Source organism: Maniola hyperantus, chromosome 9, assembly GCF_902806685.2.
Source record: "Maniola hyperantus chromosome 9, iAphHyp1.2, whole genome shotgun sequence".
Classification (NCBI taxonomy): domain Eukaryota; kingdom Metazoa; phylum Arthropoda; class Insecta; order Lepidoptera; family Nymphalidae; genus Maniola; species Maniola hyperantus.
Genome location: NC_048544.1, coordinates 2,942,258 through 2,961,839, shown reverse-complemented (window position 1 = coordinate 2,961,839; position 19,582 = coordinate 2,942,258). Strand labels below are relative to the sequence as shown.

Sequence of the window (19,582 nt, the reverse complement as noted above, 5' to 3'; positions counted from 1 at the left end):
ATGGACAGACAGACAAACAGACAGTGAGACAGACAACGACGTGATCCTATAAGGGTACCTACATTTTTTCCTTTTGTGGTCCGGAACCCTAAAAAAACAAGATTACGATACTCTTGGCGGCGAACAATAGGGACTGTCATATTGTGTGTAAGAAAAACAAAAGGATTTCTTATATCATGCTTATAAACAGCTATAAATCGTTTGCGGTACAATTTCGCGTAACACAAGGGATGCTCTTTGGACCCTTATTAGATTTTATGCCACGCATTATCTATATATTTTAGTATACTCAGTGTTTTTTGCTGGCAATGTCATTTCCAAATATGAGGGTAAGACCGCATTCAGAGATAAATTCGCGAGTTTTTTTTTCAAACGGTTCCGCGTATTCAATCTTACCTAACATATGCGTGGCGAATTTTCTTCGCGATTATTGATCGATCGCGATGTTTATTCTACCAGAGTAAAATTCAGTACCCTTATTATAAATGCGAAAGGGTCGTCGTCGCAATAGTGCAACAGATTGACGTGATTTTTTGCATGGGTAGGTATAGATAAAGACCTGGAGAGTGACATAAGCTACTTTTTATCCCGGAAAATCAAAGAGTTCCCACAGGATTTTTATAAAACCTAATTCCACGCGGACGAAGTCGTGGGCATCAGCTAATATGTAATATATTATATATTATCGTCCTTGGTTTCTACCCAGTTCTCGGCTGAAACGTAGGCCTGAAATGGACAACACGACTTAAGGCAGCTCAGTTCGGTGCTTTCTTCATACAAACGTAGGAGGGAAAATACAACAATATTCGATATTGTACGCACAAAACTAAGAATTATATCGATTTATCTCGTCATTATCTAGGTTCAATGATATCTAAAACATTGAAAAAAATATTGATTTAAAAGTTACGAGCCTCAAAAGATTCCTATTTTAACACTAAATCTATGACAACTTTGGGCGTAAATAAATAAGATTAGGGATATGAAAATTCTAAAACAATTTATCATTACACGTAGTTTATTTATTCATTAGTTGAAATAACTTTACTTTGCAAACCTAAATTCAGTAGTTTTTTCTCAAAAATACTTTTCCCAAACTACTGTTCAACCCTTTTCAAGCGCTAGATTTCGGCTAAAATCATCATGCTTCTCACCCCAAAACATTAGACACCGCGCGGGTGGCGGAGGGAAGGGCCAGCCCAGCGGCGCGCGGCTGCGCGTGTAATATTGTGGTTTCTATGACGACAACTGTTGTTATGTTTTCAAAAACAAAAGTCGTAATGATTTTATAAAATTAATTTTTATTCGTTTATTAATTCAGTGGCTATGCAAATGTGTAGAAGATTGAGCAGAGCAGAGTCAATAAGTCCTTCAAATACTTATTGCATTTTGTACATTGACCTCTGGAATTTGAAATTTGGACACCAATTTTATTCATTGGTTTATTGACCTGACTTTGTTGTTGAGGTCCTAGTAGGGATATCTACTCGTGTGGTCCTAGTACAATAGGTAAGTAACTTTGTTTAGTTATTTATTTTATCTAATTTTAAAAAACCGGCAAGTGCGAGTTGCTCGCGCACCAAGGGTTCCGTACTCAGGTATTTTTTTGACATTTTGCTCCATAAATCAAAAACTAAAATAAAGTAAAGCCCTTTCATATAATACCCCACTTGGTATACTTATTATACATTGAAAATTGAAAATACTAATTATTTTTTCATTAACACACTTTAATTTTTTTTTGTAAGTTGTAATCACAAATCTATGGTTTTCGGATTTATTCCTTTACTTGTGCTCTAAGACCTACGTACCTACTAAATTTCATGATTCTGGGTCAACGGGAAGTATCCTATAGGTTTGTGTGACAGATACGACACAGACGGAGAGACGGAAAGACAGACAGACAACGAAGTGATCCTAAGGGTCCCTTTTTTCCTTATAAAGTACGGAACCCTAAAAAGGTACCTGTATATGTATAATAATATAGGTAGGTAGGTACCTACCTGGTGGTATTTCTTTATATTTTTAGGGTTCCGTACCTCAGAAGGAAAAAACGGAACCCTCTGTCTGTCTGTCCGTCAGTCCGTCCGTCCGTCCATGCGTCTGTCGGTCCGTCCATCGGTCCGTCTGCCCGTCCGTCTGTCCGTCTGTTCGTCTGTCCGTCTGTCTGTCTGTCCGTCTATCTGTCTGTCTGTCTGTCTGTCCGTCTTACAAATAAAGTACGCAACGCTTCGTACAAATAGTACTTTTTTATTTATTTACTAGCTGACGCCCGCGACTTCGTCCGCGTGGATGTAGGTTTTCAAAAGCCCGTGGGAACTCTTTTATTTTCTGGGATAAAAGAAGGCAGGTCATGCCTGTCGTAGAGGTGATGGCCGTTGGAGCCGGAAAGTTCTTGAGTGGAGACCGCGTAGGTATAAGTAAGCGTAGTGTGGGACGCCTTCCAGCACGATGGACCGACGATATACAGAGGCTGGCGGGAAGTGGCTGGGTGAGGAAGGCTGAGGACCGGGTGTGGTGGCGCTCTTTAGGGAAAGCCTATGTCCAACAGTGGACGACCGCAGGCTGATGATGATGGAAAAAATCACGTTGATCCGTTGCACCCCTCACACGTCCCTATCCGCCTTCTCCACTCCTGTCACGCTGGCGAATAAGTTTGGAATAGAATAGGATTTCGATGGAGTGCGTGGATTTTTGTGAACGGAGTTCAACCATGTAGTCGTGGTTTGGTACAATAGTAAATGGTACAATATTAATTCACCAACAACAGTTCCTAAAACCCATAGAATAGGAGTGCAGTACCCTGCAGCATCAGTATTGAAGAGTTGGAACTTAAAGTTCAATAATGGTATATATGTTTGGCATCTACAATATTATCTCACAATCAACAGTGGCTTAGGAGTGCAATACCCTGCATCATCAGGGTTGAAGAGTTGGGATATCGAGTTGAATTATGAAGTCGTTGCTTGGTACCTAAACCAGAGATAGTTTATTCTAAGCGTACCTTTAATATCAATTCAACATCAACTATTCCTAAAACAGCTGATTGAAATCCAAAGTACAAAAGCTACCCGTCATTATTATGATGATGGTTGAGAAGTTGGAACTTGAAGTTTTAACATGTATGGTTTCTAACAAAAAATAATGAATGAAATCGGACTACGCGTTAATGAATTACAGCTCAGTATACATTTTAACTTTCAACCCCTCTCCTAAGGGAACCATGCTGAATTTCGGGATAAAAAGTATCCTATATTCTTCCTCATAGTATGACGTCAAATCGTACCAAGTTTCATTGGAATCCATTCAGTAGTTTCAGCGTGATGCGCGGCCGTGATACAGACAGACAGACAGACAGACAAAAATGAAAAAAATTCCAGTTTTGGGTTCAGTATCGATTATAGAGTGCCCTCGAAAAAAAAATTTCAAAATATCTTCAATGTACAGAATTTCACCTGTTACAGTTTTATTATAAGTAATAAAATAATAATAATAATATTGATTCAGATACAAGTTAGCCCTTGACTGCAATCTCACCTGGTGGTAGGTGACGATACAGTCTTGCTTACGACTATTTCGGATCGGAAATTCTTGGATTCAGGTTAAATGCAGTGCAAAAAGAGAGATCATTAGGATTCCGTACCTCAAAAGGAAAAAGGAACCCTTATAGGATCAGTTTGTTGTCTGTCTGTCTGTCCGTCTTACAAACAAAGTACGCAACGCTTCGTACAAATAGTACTTTTTTATTTATTTATTCAGATACAAGTTAGCCCTTGACTGCAATCTCACCTGTTGACAGACATAGAAACGGCGAGACTAGTATATTTTAGTTACTTTCACAGCATTATGTCATATGGCATATTATTAGAAAAGAAAAAGAAAGAAAAGAAAAAAACGTTTATTTTTTAAAGCTGTACCACACATTACCAGTTACCAACTGGTTAGGTTATCCCAGCGCCTCTTATACTTGAGTAATAAAGTCAAAAAACCTCAAGTAGAAGAAGCGCCGGAATAAAGTATGTCATGTGTGGCACAACCCAAAAAAAAAGGTCTATCAACACTATATTTTACAAATCCAACAACTGACAATCGAAAAGAGTAATTTATTACCTATTTTGAACAAATCATTTGACTTTGACTTTTGATCCCGGAAAATCAAAGTTGCCACGGGATTTTTAAAAAACCTAAATCCACGCGGACGAAGTTGCGGGCATCATCTAGTGCATACTAAATAGTTTTGATTTTATCATGCAAATGTCAAAAAATACTATTTACCTATTTATTTATTTTTATTTTTCACTAGCTGCCCCGGCGAGCTTCGTACCGCCTAACAGTCGATTCTTTTTCAGGAATTTTTTAAAAAATTTCTCTCCGTAAGAACCATATTCGTACTTCAAGGAATATTATAAAAAAAGAATTAGCGAAATCGGTTCAGCTGTTCTCGAGATTTGCGATCAGCAACACATTTAGCGATTCATTTTTATATGTACCGAAATTCTAGTTACATAGTAGTAATAAATTAAGTTACATTGTAAATGCTTATCTCTAAACAGAGATTTAGAGATAAACATTTTACTATTGTAGTACGGAAACCTCGGGGCGCGAGTCTGACTCGTACTTGGCCGGTCGGTCTGTCGGTCGGTCGGTCGATTTATTTTAGAATGCATCGTATCGACAGCTGGTGGTAGTAGTTACATATATCCTACTAATATTATAAACTAGGTGAAGCTATGATAGCCTAGTGGTTAGGACGTCCGCCTTCTAAACGGAGGTCTGGGGGTTCGATCCCGGGCACGCACCTCTAACTTTTCGGAGTTATACGCGTTTTAATTAATTAAATATCACTTGCTTTAACGGTAAAGGAAAACATCGTGAGGAAACCTGCATGCCGAGTTCTCCATAATGTTCTCAAAGGTGTGTGAATTCTACCAATCCGCACATGGCCAGCGTGGTAGACTATGGCCAAAACCCTTCTCACTCTGAGAGGAGACCCGTGCTCTGTAGTGAGCCGGCGATGGGTTGATCATGATGATGATGAGGTGATGCCCGCGACTTCGTACGCGTGGAATTAGATTTTTAAAAATCCCGTGGAAACTCTTTGATTTTCCGGGATAAAAAGTAGCCTATGTCACTCTCCAGGTCAACCATACCCATGCAAAAAAATCACTTCGATCCGTTGCTCTGTTGCGACGTGATTGAAGGACAAACCAACGAACCAACAAACAAACACACTTCACATTTATAATAGGTGTAGTGATGTGTGTGTGTGTGGATGTTTGGATGTTTGTTACTCAATCACACAAAAACGGCTGAACGGTTTTGGATGAAATTGGGAATGGAGATAGATAAAAGTGTTAATTAGAATAGAATAGATAGAATAGAATAGAATAGAATGTTTTTTTATTCATGTAAACTTTTTAAAAAGTGCTTATGAATAGTCAGGTTTAATTTACCACTGGTTCGGAATGCCGTTCCTACCGAGAAGAACCAGCAGAAACTCGGCGGTTGCTCTTTTTAATTTTTCAATTTACAATGTTATTATACCGTACTATACAAGCCATTGCACCCCCGTGCATTGCTGGAGCGAGTCAAATCCAAGCTTTTTTATCGTTTACATAGTCTGCGACTGTATAATATGCTTTTTTTTAGGAGCATACTTTTAACACATTTTTAAACTTGTGTAAAGGCAAGTCTAAAATTGCTTGTGGAATTTTATTATAAAATATTACACTCATTCCCACAAATGACTTTCGCCCTTCCAGAGGCGGAGCGCAGGAGTAGCTAGCTTATTTTTGTTTCTAGTTGCCTATCATGGAGATCACTGATTTTTTTGTAACTGTGAATGTTTTGTCGTACAAAAATTATATTATTGTAAATATATTGGGAAGCTACTGTAAGAATACCTATTTCCTTAAATATCTCTCGTAGGGAATCGCGCGGTTTTAAATTATAAATTGCACGTATTGGTATATAATTAAATTTAGGGTATACCCTAAATTAACACATAGGCTACTTTTTATCCCGGAAAATCAAAGAGTTCCCACGGGATTTTTAAAAAACCTATTCCACGCGGACGAAGTTGCGGGCATCACTAGTAATAAAATATAATTTGGACTTATCCGAAATTCCGAAAGTCAGGGTTGTCAAATCACACTTATATTATAAAGGCGAAATTTTGTATCTGCGTGTGTGTGTGTATAGGTTTGTTACCCTTTCACGCAAAAAGTACAAGACGGATTTGGCTGAAATTTGAAATAGTGATCGCTTTGAAAGAGTTCTCGTGGGATTAAAAAACCACTATATCCTCGCGGACGAAGTCGCGTGTATCATCTAGTTACAAATATAAGTATGTAGGTCATATTGTGTGCTTAGACAATTTAATTATATACTTGAGTTTTCATGTAACAGAAACAAAAATGGATTGGCGGAAGAGGAAAAAGAAACGGTTTAGACTCGCAAAAGCAAATCCCTTGCAAAGAGGAGATCTATTAAAATTCATCAGAATCTTCCAAACCATAATATTATCTTGTGATGATAATGCCATTACTTTTTCGGGTTATTCCCGTGAGTCACACCCGACGTGAGTAACAATGTGACTCGACGGGAATTTTATTTGACTGAATATGTACTTTTCCGGGATGCTGAATTTGATAATGACATTTATTTTCAAATCCAAATAGCAGACATGCACTTTTCACAAAAAATAGAAATGGGTGTCGTTTTCAGGTTTTCCAGGATGCTGGTTTTGATAATGACATTAATTTTTTAATCTAAGATGGCGGGCCAGCACTTTTATAAAAAATAGACGCGAGTGTCGTTTTCAAGGTTCTCCAGGATGGTGAATTTGATGATGACATTTATTTATTTTTATAAATACTTATATATTATACTTCTATTTTAGTGATCACAGGATTTTCTTTGACAAGGAAACGACAAAGCAAAAATCGAATTGAATTAGATTATGATGCTATCAACACCGTACCATTTAGAGCCAGCTTCTGAAAATTTGACACTGTGTTTGTAAGTTGATATTATTAGATACTAGCTAATGCCCGCGACTTCGTCGCGTGGATTTCACATTTTTCAAAATCCGCGGGAACTCTTTGATTTTCCCGGGATAAAAAGTAGCCTATGTGTTATATCCGTTAGAATTCTAAATTTCTTCAAATCCGTTCAGGCTTTTTTGCGTGATTGAGTAACAAACATCCAAACATCTACACTTTCACATTTATAATTCCACTAGCTGCCCATGGCGAACTTCGTTCCGCCTACGGCCTAACAGTCGACTCAAATTTTTAAATTTTTCTCTCGGTAAGAACCATCCTCGTACTTCAAGGAATACCTAATTAAAAAAAGAATTAGCGAAAGCGGTTCAGCTGTTCTCGAGATTTGGCGATGACATTTAGTGATTCATTTTTATATTATAGACTAGCTTATGCTCGCGACTTCGTCCGCGTGGGCTACACAAAATTCGAACCCCTATTTCACCCCCTCCTCCAGAGTTGAATTTTCAAAATCCCTTCTTAGTGGATGCGCTCGTCATAATAGCTATCTGCATGCCAAATTTCAGCCCGATCCGTCCAGTATTTGAGCTGTGCGTTGATAGATTCAGTCAGTCCAGTCAGTCAGTCAGTCAGGTCAGTCACCTTTTTCTTTTATATATTTAGATTAGGATTAGGATAAATAATTATATTATCCTAATCCTATCTAAATATATAAAAGCAAAAAGGTGACTGACTCGCCTGACCTGACTGACTGACTGACCCTGAATCTATCAACGCACAGCTCAAAATACTGGGACGGGATCGGTTGCTGAAATTTGGCATGCAGATGCTATTATGACGCAGGCATCCACTAAGAAGGGATTTTTGAAAATTCAACTCTGGAGGGGTGAAATAGGGGTTCGAAATTTTGTGTAGCCCACGCGACGAAGTCGCGAGCATAAGCTAGTCTATAATATAAAAATGAATCACTAAATGTCATCGCAAATCTCGAGAACAGCTGAACCGATTTCGCTAATTCTTTTTTTAAATTAGGTATTCCTTGAAGTACGAGGATGGTTCTTACCGAGAGAAAAATTTAAAAATTTGAATCGACTGTTAGGCCGTAGGCGGAACGAAGTTCGCCAGGGCAGCTAGTGGAATTATAAATGTGAAAGTGTAGATGTTTGGATGTTTGTTACTCAATCACGCAAAAAAGGCTGAACGGATTTGAATGAAATTTAGAATTCTTAACTGGATTAACACATAGGCTACTTTTTATCCCGGAAAATCAAAGAGTTCCCGCGGGATTTTGAAAAATGTGAAATCCACGCGGACGAAGTCGCGGGCATTAGCTAGTATCTAAATAATATCAACTTACAAACACAGTGTCAAATTTTCAGAAGCTGGCTCTAAATGGTACGGTGTGATAGCATCATAATCTAATTCAATTCGATTTTTTGCTTTGTCGTTTCCTTGTCAAAGAAAATCCTGTGATCCACTAAAATAGAAGTATAATATATAAGTATTTATAAAATAAATAAATGTCATCATCAAATTCACCATCCTGGAGAACCTGAAAACGACACTCGCGTCTATTTTTTATAAAAAGTGCTGGCCCGCCATCTTAGATTAAAAATTAATGTCATTATCAAAACCAGCATCCTGGAAACCTGAAAACGACACCCATTTCTATTTTTTGTGAAAAGTGCATGTCTGCTATTTTGGATTTGAAAATAAATGTCATTATCAAATTCAGCATCCCGGAAAAGTACATATTCAGTCAAACTAAAATTCCCGTCGAGTCACATGTTACTCACGTCGGGTGTGACTCACGGGAATAACCCCGAAAAAGTAATGGCATTATAATCACAAGATAAATTATGGTTTGGAAAGATTCTGATGAATTTTAATAGATCTCCTCTTTGCAAGGGATTTGCTTTTGCGAGTCTAAACCGTTTCTTTTCCTCTTCCGCCAATCCATTTTTGTTTCTGTTACATGAAAACTCAAGTATATAATTAAATTGGTCTAAGCACACAATATGACCTACATACTTATATTTGTAACTAGATGATACACGCGACTTCGTCCGCGAGGATATAGTGGTTTTTAATCCCACGAGAACTCTTTCAAAGCGATCACTATTTCAAATTTCAGCCAAATCCGTCTTGTACTTTTTGCGTGAAAGGGTAACAACCTATACACACACACACGCAGATACCAAAATTTCGCCTTTATAATATAAGTGTGATTTGACAACCTGACTTTCGGAATTCGGATAAGTCCAAATTATATTTTATACTAGTTGATGCCCGCAACTTCGTCCGCGTGGAATTAGGTTTTTAAAATCCCGTGGGAACTCTTTGATTTTCCGGGATAAAAAGTAGCCTATGTGTTAATTTAGGGTATACCCTAAATTTAATTAATACCAATACGTGCAATTATAATTTAAAACCGCGCGATTCCCTACGAGAGATATTTAAGGAAATAGGTATTCTTACAGTAGCTTCCAATATATTTACAATAATATAATTTTTTGTACGACAAAACATTCACAGTTACAAAAAAATCAGTGATCTCCATGATAGGCAAACTAGAAACAAAAAATAAGCTAGCTACTCCTGCGCTCCGCCTCTGGAAGGTGCGAAAGTCATTTGTGGGAATGAGTGTAATATTTTATAATAAAATTCCACAAGCAATTTTAGACTTGCCTTTACACAAGTTTAAAAAATGTGTTAAAGTATGCTCCTAAAAAAAGCATATATACAGTCGCAGACTATGTAAACGATAAAAAAGCTGGATTTGACTCGCTCCAGCAATGCACGGGGGTGCAATGGCTTGTATAGTACGGTATAATAACATTGTAAATTGAAAAATAAAAAGAGCAACCGCCGAGTTTCTTGCTGGTTCTTCTCGGTAGGAACGGCATTCCGAACCAGTGGTAATTAAACCTGACTATTCATAAGCACTTTTAAAAGTTTACATGAATAAAAAAACATTCTATTCTATCTATCTATTCTATTCTATTCTAATTACACTTTTATCTATCTCCATTCCCAATTTCATCCAAAACCGTTCAGCCGTTTTTGTGTGATTGAGTAACAAACATCCAAACATCCACACACACCACATCACTACACCTATTATAAATGTGAAAGTGTGTTTGTTTGTTGGTCGTGGTTTGTCCTTCAATCACGTCGCAACTAGAGCAACGGATCGAAGTGATTTTTTGCAATGGGTATGGTTGACCTGGAGAGTGACATAGGCTACTTTTTATCCCGGAAAATCAAAAGAGTTTCCACGGGATTTTTAAAAATCTAATTCCACGCGTACGAAGTCGCGGGCATCACCTCATCATCATCATGATCAACCCATCGCCGGCTCACTACAGAGCAGGGTCTCCTCTCAGAGTGAGAAAAGTGGTTTTGGCCATAGTCTACCACGCTGGCCATGTGCGGATTGGTAGAATTCACACACCTTTGAGAACATATGGAGAACTCGGCATGCAGGTTTCCTCCCGATGTTTTTCCTTTACCGTTAAAGCAAGTGATATTTAATTAATTAAAACGCGTATAACTCCGAAAAGGTAGAGGTGCGTGCCCGGGATCGACCCCCCGACCTCCGCTTAGAAGGGCGGACGTCCTAACCACTAGGCTATCATAGCTTCACCTAGTTTATAATATTAGTAGGATATATGTAAACTACTACCACCAGCTGTCGATACGATGCATTCTAAATAAATCGACCGACCGCACCGACAGACCGACCAGGCAAGTACGAGTCAAGACTCGCGCCCCGAAGTTTCCGTACTACAATAGTAAAAATGTTTATCTCTAAATCTCTGTTTAGAGATAAGCATTACAATGTAACTTAATTTATTATACTATGTAACTAGATTCGGTACATATAAAAATGAATCGCTAAATGTGTTGCTGATCGCAAATCTCGAGAACAGCTGAACCGATTTCGCTAATTCTTTTTTTATAATATTCCTTGAAGTACGAATATGGTTCTTACGGAGAGAAGATTTTTTAAAAAATTCCTGAAAAAGAATCGACTGTTAGGCGGTACGAAGCTCGCCGGGCAGCTAGTGAAAAATAAAATAAATAAATAGGTAAATAGTATTTTTGACATTTTGCATGAAGAAATCAAAAACTATTTAGTATGCACTAGATGATGCCCGCAACTTCGTCCGCGGTGGATTTATGTTTTTTAAAATCCGTGGGCAACTTTGATTTCCGGGATCAAAAGTCAAAGTCAAATGATTTGTTCAAAATAGGTAATAAATACTCTTTTCGATTGGTCAGTTGTTGGATTGTAAAATATAGTGTTGATAGACCTTTTTTTGGGTGTGCCACACATGACATACTTTATTCCGGGCGCTTTCTTCACTTGAGGTTTTTTGACTTTATACTCAAGTATCAGAGGCCGGGGATAACCTAAACCAGTTGGTAACTGGTAATGTGTGGTACAGCTTTAAAAAATAAACGTTTTTTTCTTTTCTTTCTTTTTCTTTTCTAATAATATGCCATATGACATAATGCTGTGAAAGTAACTAAAATATACTAGTCTCGCCGTTTCTATGTCTGTCAACAGGTGAGATTGCAGTCAAGGGCTAACTTGTATTGAATAAATAAAATAAAAAAGTACTATTTGTACGAAGCGTTGCGTACTTTGTTGTAAGACGGACAGACAGACAGACAACAAACTGATCCTATAAGGGTTCCTTTTTCCTTTTTGAGGTACGGAATCCTAATGATCTCTCTTTTTGCACTGCATTTACCTGAATCCAAGAATTTCCGATCCGAAATAGTCGTAAGCAAGACTGTATCGTCACCTACCACCAGAGTGAGATTGCAGTCAAGGGCTAACTTGTATCTGAATCAATATTATTATTATTATTTTTATTACTTATAATAAAACTGTAACAGGTGAAATTCTGTACATTGAAGATATTTGAAATTTTTTTTTCGAGGGCACTCTATAATCGATACTGAACCCAAACTGGAATTTTTTTCATTTTTGTCTGTCTGTCTGTCTGTCTGTATCACGGCCGCGCATCACGCTGAAACTACTGAATGGATTCCAATGAAACTTGGTACGATTTGACGTCATACTATGAGGAAGAATACTAGGATACTTTTATCCCGAAATTCAGCATGGTTCCCTTAGGAGAGGGGTTGAAAGTTAAAATGTATACTGAGCTGTAATTCATAACGCGTAGTCCGATTTCATTCATTATTTTTGTTAGAAACCATACATGTTAAAACTTCAGTTCCAACTTCTCAACCATATCATAATATGACGGGTAGCTTTTGTACTTTTGGATTTCAATCACTGTTTTAGGAATAGTTGATGTGAATTGATATAAAGGTACGCTTAGAATAAACTATCTCTGGTTTAGGTACTAAGCAACGACTTCATAATTCAAAACTCGAATCCCAACTCTGCAACCCTGATGATGCAGGGTATTGCACTCCTAAGCCACTGGTTGATTGTGAGATAATATTGTAGATGCCAAACATATATACCATTATTGAACTATTAAGTTCCAACTCTTCAATACTGATGCGGGCAGGTACTGCACTCCTATTCTATGGGTTTTAGGAACTGTTGTTGGTGAATTAATATGTACCATTTACTATTGTACCAAAACCACGACTACATGGTTGAACTCCGTTCACAAAAAATCCACGCACTCCATCGAAATCCTATTCTATTCCAAACTTATTCGCCAGCGTGACAGGAGTGGAGAAGGCGGATAAGGGACGTGTGAGGGGTGCAACGGATCAACGTGATTTTTTTCCCATCTCATCAGCCTGCGGTCGTCCACTGTTGGACATAGGCTTTCCCTAAAGAGCGCCACCACACCCGGTCCTCAGCCTTCCTCACCCAGCCACTTCCCGCCAGCCTCTGTATATCGTCGGTCCATCGTGCAGGGAAGGCGTCCCACACTACGCTTACTTATACCTACGCGGTCTCCACTCAAGAACTTTCCGGCTCCAACGGCCATCACCTCTACGACAGGCATGACCTGCCTTCTTTTATCCCAGAAAATAAAAGAGTTCCCACGGGCTTTTGAAACCCACATCCACGCGGACGAAGTCGCGGGCGTCAGCTAGTAAAGAAATAAAAAAGTACTATTTGTACGAAGCGTTGCGTACTTTATTGTAAGACGGACAGACAGACAGACAGACAGATAGACGGACAGACAGACAGACGGACAGACGAACAGACGGACAGACGGACGGGCAGACGGACCGATGGACGGACCGACAGACGCATGGACGGACGGACGGACTGACGGACAGACAGACAGAGGGTTCCGTTTTTTTCCTTCTGAGGTACGGAACCCTAAAAATATACAAAGAAATACCACCAGGTAGGTACCTACCTACCTGCTATTATTATACAGATACAGGTACCTTTTTAGGGTCTCGTACTTTATAGGAAAAAAACGGGGGACCTATAGGAGTCAACTTCGTTGTCTGTCTGTCATTTCCGTCTCTCCGTCCTGTGTCGGATCTGTCACACAAACCTTATAGGATACTTCCCACGTTGACCCAGAATCATGAAATTTAGGTATTACGTAGGATCTTAGAGGTCACAAGGTAAGGAATAAATCCGAAAACCATAGATTGTGATTACAACATTACAAAAAAAAATATAAAGTGTGTTAATGAAAAAATAATTAAGTATTTTCAATTTTCATGTATAATAAGTATAGTCCCAAGGGGGTATTATATGAAAGGGCTTTATACTTTATTTTAGTTTTTGCCTTTATGGAGCAAAATGTCAAAAAATACCTGAGTACGGAACCCTTGTGTGCGCGAGCAACTCGCCTTGCCGGTTTTTTAAAATTAGATAAAATAAATAACTAAACAAAGTTACTTACCTATTGTACTAGGACCACACGAGTAGATATCCTACTAGGACCTCAACAACAAAGTCAGGTCAATAAACCAATGAATAAAATTGGTGTCCAAATTTCAAATTCCAGAGGTCAATGTACAAAATGCAATACTTATTGAAGGACTTATTGACTCTGCTCTGCTCAATCTTCTACACATTTGCATAGCCACTGAATTAATAAACGAATAAAAATTAATTTTATAAAATCATTACGACTTTTGTTTTTGAAACATAACAACAGTTGTCGTCATAGAAACCACAATATTACACGCGCAGCGCGCGCCGCTGGGCTGGCCCTTCCCTCCGCCACCCGCGCGGTGTCTAATGTTTTGGGGTGAGAAGCATGATGATTTTAGCCGAAATCTAGCGCTTGAAAAGGGTGAACAGTAGTTTGGGAAAAGTATTTTTGAGAAAAAACTACTGAATTTAGGTTTGCAAAAGTAAAGTTAATTTCAACTAATGAATAAATAAACTACGTGTAATGATAAATTGTTTTAGAATTTTCATATCCTAATCTTATTATTTACGCCCAAAGTTGTCATAGATCTTAGTGTTAAAATAGGAATCTTTTGAGGCTCGTAACTTTTAAATCAATATTTTTTTCAATGTTTTAGATATCATTGAACCTAGATAATGACGAGATAAATCGATATAATTCTTAGTTTTGTGCGTACCAATATCGAATATTGTTGTATTTTCCCTCCTACGTTTGTATGAAGAAAGCACCGAACTGAGCTGCCTTAAGTCGTGTTGTCCATTTCAGGCCTACGTTTCAGCCGAGAACTGGGTAGAAACCAAGGACGATAATATATAATATATTACATATTAGCTGATGCCCACGACTTCGTCCGCGTGGAATTAGGTTTTATAAAAATCCTGTGGGAACTCTTTGACTTTTCCGGGATAAAAAGTAGCTTATGTCACTCTCCAGGTCTTTATCTATACCTACCCATGCAAAAAATCACGTCAATCTGTTGCACTATTGCGACGACGACCCTTTCGCATTTATAATAAGGGTACTGAATTTTACTCTGGTAGAATAAACATCGCGATCGATCAATAATCGCGAAGGAAAATTCGCCACCGCATATGTTAGGTAAGATTGAATACGCGGAAACCGTTTGAAAAAAAAACTCGCGAATTTATCTCTGAATGCGGTCTTACCCTCATATTTGGAAATGACATTGCCAGCAAAAAACACTGAGTATACTAAAAATATATAGATAATGCGTGGCATAAAATCTAATAAGGGTCCAAAGAGCATCCCTTGTGTTACGCGAAATTGTACCGCAAACGATTTATAGCTGTTTATAAGCATGATATAAGAAATCCTTTTGTTTTTCTTACACACAATATGACGTCCCTATTGTTCGCCGCCAAGAGTATCGTAATCTTGTTTTTTTAGGGTTTCCGGACCACAAATGAAAAAAATGTAGGTACCCTTATAGGATCAACGTCGTTGTCTGTCTCACTGTCTGTTTGTCTGTCTGGCCATCTGTTTGCTGTACCTGTCAAGACCCGTCAAGGTTTGGCTTGGGTTTTAATAAAAACCTGCCATACCCGTTCCAGGTTAGCCCGCATCCATCTTAGGTTGCATCATCATTACCACCAGGTGAGATTCCAGTCAAGGGCTAACTTGTATCTGAATAAAAAAAAAAGTGGCACTGTCTGCGATCAACTTGCAGTGTTGTACAGCTATAGGAGCGAATAGCGATACATTTTTATTACACTGATTTGAGATTTCTTGTATTAAACCATGGTACGGAACCCTTCGCGTGTGTGTCCGAATCGCACTTGACCGGTTTTATTTCAGCAAAGCTGTAAGCTTTTGTTATTAGTAGGCACTCGTATTTAAGAGTCATGTGGTCGGTTCGGAAATTCCGGCAACAATACCTCTTGTCGAGTCATAATACTTTGATAAAGCTTGAAAATCTTGCCAGCCTTCGATCCGATTGTTTCGGATTAAGCGTAGTGATAACTTTTGAAGTTGACGTTAACTGTGCGTTAATCTGTCACATAGTACAGACGACTTATAAATTCGTGATTTTTGGTAAAATAAGTAGGTACAGTACGTGGCCGAAAGTAATGTTCATCGACCTTTGAAGGAGGTAGCAATTTGTAGAGCACTGTCTCAGTCGTTGGGAACGACAAAACGTCATAAGTAATTAAGGTATGAGTGACAGAGACAAGGCTCTACAAAGCCGAAATGTCATTGTAAAGGCCGATGTAGGTACATTGCTTTTGGCCGCGTACCTACTGTATAATTATCTATATTATTTACAGTGCCCGGGAGGAAATATTGTACATCAACCTTTAGAAAAAGATAGCGTTTCGTATTCGTAGAGCATTAGAATAGAATAGAATAGAATAGAAATCATTTATTGGTTGATCCAACACACTATAAACACTATAACACAAACACAAATATTTACAAAAAAAACATTCATTAAAATCTAATTCAAACAAAATATAGGTACCTAGTGTCTAAAATGTGCCGTGCCAACGAAAGGGCCGAACTCAGCTGATTGTTTGGGTTTTATCTCAGTCGTTGGGACTGACAAAAGTGTGACATAGGTATGAGTGACAGAGACAATGCTCTACTAAGACGAAATCTCTTTCAAGGTCGATGTGCAATATTTCCTGCCGGCTGCTGTTACGTATGCCAAGTGATAAATCACACACACCCGACTTTGCAATTTCTGTATCGGGAACCCCTCGAAGTATAACGTCTCGTTCCACCGAGGGTTGAGGGTTCGACGTTTTATCTTCGTCTCCAGGCGATGCTTCTTGTCCGGTAGCAGAGTCACCCGCACGTAGGGGTCCGAGGTCCCGCTGAGGTCCTTCGCTGGAAGCTCCTTACCCTACGAACAAGGAATTTAGATTTATAGTTTTAGATTTATTCATTACCATTGCACTTGAATAATTTTTTTGTTTTTTGTGTTTTCACTATTTCGGAAAGTTTAGCAACTTTTTTTACTTATATGATTAATAATTGTTCCATGTAAATTGTGTGAATGTGCATGTAGTTTGCTTTCAAATGATTTTACATACAACGTCATGTAATTTAACTTTATGTAATTTAAGATCATTTTTGTAAAAATCGCTAGCGAACCTTTTCAATAAAAAAAAAAAATTAAAAAAAAATTTGATGTCACACGGTAGGTACTTTGCTAAAGGTAAACGGCACTTTAGAAACTGGACCCGCGGCGGCGGACACAAGCCAACCTGACAGTAAGCTGTGATAGCCTAGTGGTAGGACCACCTTCTAATTGGTAGGTCAGGGTTCGATCCTGGGCATGCACCTCTAACTTTTCGGTTATTGCGACTGCGTATTAAGTAATTAAGTAGGTATCACTTGCTTTAACGGTGAAGGAAAACATCGTAAGCAAACCTGCCTGAGAATTCCCCATAATGTTCTCAAATTGTTGAAGTCTACCAATCCTCACAGGCCAGCGTGGTAGAATCTGGCCAAACCCTCTCACTCTGAGAGACGTGCTCTGTAGTGAGCCGGCGATGGTTGATCATGATGATGACAATAAGGTGATGTATTCAAATACGGCCTGATCTACAGGACGTTGTTGTGAGTCATGGGAATCACGAGAAAGCACAAAAAAAAATTTGACTATGAAGAAAACCTAATAACTTTTTCTCGCATCGATTTTGAATCGAATATTTGTATATACAGAAAGGTTAGAATATTATTTTTGATTTAAAACTATTATGGTCCATGTCCGCAAAGCGCGCCAATTATGCCCGATTAACTGTCTACTTTTATTTAATTTTGTGAGCAAAGTAGATACTTTGCTCCCTAAAATCTTTTCTTTCTAAGAAACTTTCAACTTTCTACCTATTCGGTTCATGAGATACAGCCCTTTGACAGACAGATGATTGGACAGCGAAGGCTATAATAGGGTCGTGTTGGCACCCTTCGGGTACGGAACCCTAAAAACATAGTTAATAAAGAGCCAGAAATACATTTTCGCATTTCTTTCCCGAACCTTAAGCAATATTCACAATCTAATTACCATTCCTGAAAGAATAGTAACTTATGTTTTAATTAAAATTTCATTAAATATATACCTAATTATGATCCTCGTTTGCGTCCGCGGTTGTTTTATCATTATTTTTTGTTGATCTCGTAAATTAAATAAGGGGATTTTTAGGGTTCCGTAACCGAGGGTCGGTTGGTCTATCGGTTGATGATGATGATGATGATGAACCGGCGGCTAACGCGCTACGCCTCCGCTGTCCGTCCTTCCGTCTGTCTGTTAGCGGGTCGAACCTCATGAACCATAATAGGTAAAAAGTTGAAATTTTCACAGAGTATGTATTTCTATTGCCGCTATAACAACAAAATATACCTAATGAAAAACCAACATGGCCATTCAAAGTGGCCATCTTGCAAACTAAAAAAAAAGTACACTTTTACATTTTGCGGTTACCTACATTAGAAAAAATACCTATTATGTCATTTCATAATGAATGTACTTTGTAATGGACTACTTTATATTCAAGGTTTAAGGATTACTTTGTGACCTTATTCGCATATATAACTTATTAAGATCTTATCAGTTATGGTTACCTACTAACTATTACGATTATGGTAAAGTGAAATTTCAACTAGGGCTCATGAAAACTCATTGGCGATGGAGAGAGCTGCTTGGAGTTTCACAGTACGCGATTAAATCAGAAGTGAGGAGATATGTATTAGAATTTAGAACTAGAATAACCGACATAGCTCAGTGGGTTGCGAAACTGAAGTGGCAATGGGCAGGGCACATAGTTCGAAAAATCTATACTGATGTTGGGGTTCCAAGTTGCTATAATCACAAAAGGTGCTAGCCAGCGTTGAGGACATGCCACTCGGTGGAGAGACCACATCAAACGGGTCGCAGGTAGGGTTGCCAGGTCGCTAAACCTAATAGCCGGACAGATAAGCCAGTTTGGCCGGACATTTGGGTAGAAAGGCCGGACACCCTACATTATTGAGGATTTTGTATCTTAGTATTAATAGGTACCTACGACCAAAAAATTGTATGTAAAATCAAGCTTTTTTTATTATTGTCATAATCCTTGTTGTCAGCGGCACTGCCGCCTGCGGGAGCGACCAACAGTTGACTCGCCTGCGCTCGGCTACGCTCGTTTGCAAAATGTAAAAAGCCTAACCAAACCGACAAGCCGGACACCGTTTATTTTGGCCGACACGTAATCAAAAGCCTACCTATGTCCAGCTTTATCCGGACGCCTGGCAACCCTAGTCGCAGGGAGCTGCTGGATTCAGGCGGCGCGGGCGCTAGACTGAGGCGCGTGGACTGTGGAGATCCCTACAAGGACCAATGTCCAGCAGTGGACGTCTATCGTTGACGATGACAGTGGATGATGATGATGATGAGGGTTTTCAAAAGATATAAAAAAAACATGTCAACCTTTTCCGTCGGATGATACTTTACAGGTATGTGTAGGATCGTTATTTACTCCAATGTTTAGTAGATAATGTATACTCAAAGCCTTTGCACGCTACGACAGTTCGATGGCAGATAAATAACGCACCTCCAGAGGAAGCTGACTGAACTATTAAATCTTTTTTTGCACTAGTGCTTGGCTAATCAAACATGGTGGCATGTGATGATGCAGCATAAGTTTTCACACATTTTGACATGAAGTACCTACCTATATTACAAGTGGTTTG

At 38.7% G+C, this 19,582-nt stretch overlaps 1 protein-coding gene and 1 long non-coding RNA gene across 5 annotated transcripts in view; both read left to right on the top strand.

Annotated features, from left to right (window-relative positions):
* Window positions 1–19,582, top strand: part of LOC138402802 (uncharacterized) — a 498,790-nt gene that overhangs the window by 398,065 nt on the left and 81,143 nt on the right. The gene's annotated exons all lie outside the window — the stretch shown is intronic.
* Syt7 (Synaptotagmin 7) overlaps window positions 1–19,582 on the top strand; it is a 429,808-nt gene that overhangs the window by 394,218 nt on the left and 16,008 nt on the right. The window lies entirely within an intron of this gene.